Source organism: Aptenodytes forsteri, unplaced genomic scaffold (assembly GCF_000699145.1).
Source record: "Aptenodytes forsteri isolate BGI_AS27 unplaced genomic scaffold, ASM69914v1 Scaffold51, whole genome shotgun sequence".
Lineage (NCBI taxonomy): Eukaryota > Metazoa > Chordata > Aves > Sphenisciformes > Spheniscidae > Aptenodytes > Aptenodytes forsteri.
The window spans coordinates 530,226-533,283 of NW_008795495.1; positions in this window are offsets into that span (position 1 = coordinate 530,226).

A 3,058-nucleotide genomic window follows, 5' to 3' on the forward strand; every position below is an offset into this window, starting at 1 on the left:
GCCTAGTACACACATTGAACTGCCCGCATGTTAATGTTTGGGTTCATTTTGCCTTATTTTAAGCACGTACCATGGGAATCCTTCTGGATTTCTGGAGTTCAATGTGCTCACTATATTCCAGCCTCAAGCTATTCATGAACAATCCTCTTATTGTATCTTGGTTTTCACAAATATGATATTGATATATGTTTTTTGGGAAATGTGTTGTACTGCATGTACGTCTCACCCAGATAGCAGGGGGGAACCCAAACAAATATAGATACTGTCTGATTTCCGATGTTTGAACTAAGTGTCCCCCTTAGTTTTTGATCTCTTTGGAGAAATAGGCAACCTGACACAAAGAAGGAGCTCAACTTTTCTTAAGATAAAGCTCTCAGTGTCTCAACTTAAGGGCATGAATCCAGACCTTAGCTAATTCACTTTGTTTGGAACCTACTTATGCTAGGCATCCCTTTTTTGTCAGACAAATAAGAAAGACTGTCCAAAGGATAATTCACACTGTAGGTATACTGAATCACTAGAAGTTTTTGTTTCTGCCTACAGAAGGAATCCAGAGCGATTAGATTCCACACAAGCTATGTAAGAACATACAGGTATGTGGTTTAAAATTGTTTCTTAGGCCTTACTATGTGTAGGATTGTTTAGATTGAAAAAAAACCCAAACAAACCCCACCCCCAAAAAAAAACAAATAAACCTGTGACTCTTTAGGAAGTAAATTAAAACTAGTGACGTAAATTTTGGCCAATTTGAGCATGTAGTTCCTAACACAAAATTATTTTCCTACTCCCCCCCTCAAAAATGATGGACATTTATTATTGCTTTCAGTTCATAGTTCCACCTTTTTTTTTAATTCCTAAGGTCTGCAGTTCAAATGAGAATACTCACTGTAAAAGAAGAGAGATTGGTGAGCTAATATTGGAGGTGAAGATAGAGATTTTAAGGACTAAGCTGAAGAGAAAAGATAACGTCAATGAATTCTTCAATTACTTTTTAAAAGAACAAGTTTTCACCATTTAAAGTACTCTGGTGCTTTCTGTGAATACTGTGAATTTAACTAGAATTTAACTACACAGTCTTGTCCTGAACTTAGAATTTAAGCAATAAAGAAGCAACTGCTGGTTCCCAGGTGATAGTTCAAACAGCAGAATGTGTAGACGGTGACCAAAATGTTTTCTAAATGGTAATCTTCTAGAGAGCTTACAGCCTTTTATCAACTTAAGACTTAATGTCCCGGAGCTACATACTCCCTGTACTGTCCTGGGTAGACAACTATGACTACTCTCTGAAAGAAAAACAGGGCAGTGGTGAATGAGCAGGCTAGCAGCGTTCATATTTTGTTTTCAAGGTTAGTTGGTAGAATCCTTGATTTTTTGATGTAATGGTCTAATTAGGCACTGAGAAATGCTGCAACTTTCTGGATGGGATTTGTTTCTTCTAACTTTGGGGACCTATAATGTAAAAGTCTACATGTAAGCAGTGCCATTAAATTTGCTGGAGATTGAGGGCTCATTTCAGTTACCTTTAAATAGGTGTCTAGTCTCATTGAGATGTTCTAAAGTATCCAAGATACCCCAAAGGAGCTGACATTTATAACTCTGAGTGTCTGGGAAAATTTGGCCTTCTGCAGTAATAGCTTGCATTGGGTATAGATGGCAAGGCTTCGGTGGGGGGTGGGGAGGCTGCAAGGGCGGCCTCTGTGAGGAGAGGCTGGGGGCATGCTGGATGCAGCCGGTTCCAGCCGGCTCCAACCGACCCACTGCAGGGAACGGCTGAGCCCCTTAGATGAGTTGGCACCTTTGAACCAATCAGAAGAGTATGTGGCTCCTTTTCCTTGCTGTGGCAATTGGTAAGCAATCTCCCTGTCTTTATCTCAACCCACGAGCTTTTTCATTCTTGTTCGTCCTATTTTTTTTTCTCTTTCCCCATTCCACTGAGGAAGGGGAGTGACCAAGTGGATGGTAAACCACCACACAGCTGGGATAGAGGCAGGACAGGACAGTGTAGGCAACTGAATTAATGTTTTAGTTGTTACAATCAGTGTTGTCTAAAGATTTATTCAAATTACTAAATGACATGGGATTATTTTAGAGTCCTATGTTGAGGCAGCTGAATCACACCTTTACTCTGTATAAACCTAAAATTAGCTGAACTAAATCCTATCCTCCATGTGATTTAGACTAGGAATTCATGTCAGTCTTATCCCAGAGGAATAGGTTTGATTTCAGTCAGTTGGGTATTCTGGAATAAGATATTTTCATTGTCTGCTTATAAACCTGTCCTCTTTCTATTAGTTAATTTGAATATCCATTACACCCAATTGTGCATATCTGAGAGAAAAAGATTAACTTTTAATTCTGTTAGGATGGTTGTCCTATAGCAGATCTGTGTTCAAATCCATTGGTGCAAGAAAGTAAAATGATGGATTTCTACTTTCCAAGAATATTCTGTATTTAATTAACTACAATAAATTATTTTTTGCATTTTTTTCATGATAAAATAAAACCCAAAGTTTGCTGTCTGGGTGTAAGAGAATATTTTTGGTTGGTAGTTTCAAAAAGCTTACTTACTACTTTTGTATCACCTTGATTTTCCCTTTCTTCCCATTTCCCACTCATTTGCTTATGCAATTCTTCGCTCAGTAACTATTTCTGTGAATTCCTTCTTTGCTGTCTGTCTCATCTAAAGACTGAAAGAAACTGTACAGTCATGCCTTTCTGCGTTGTCTGCTGCTTCCAGTGTGTTTACAGCTATTAGATAAGCAAGAGAAGTAAGCTACTGATCCTTGTAAATGCTTGTAGAATAGCAGTCCTCAAAGACTCCAGGACAGGAAATTTGTTCCAGAAGAATCTACTGGGCAAAAGAGACAGAAAGGATCCTCTTTATTCTTGCTGCCTATTAAATTGTCATAGCATCAGGAGTTCACGGTGCATAAGGAAACATTATCATAATCCTATTTAGTACCTATAAGGTTATTTTCATACTTAGATGCAGAAGTTTAGTATTAAAAAATAAAAAGCATATTTATATTCCTATTATAAAAGATGGAAAGATATTATT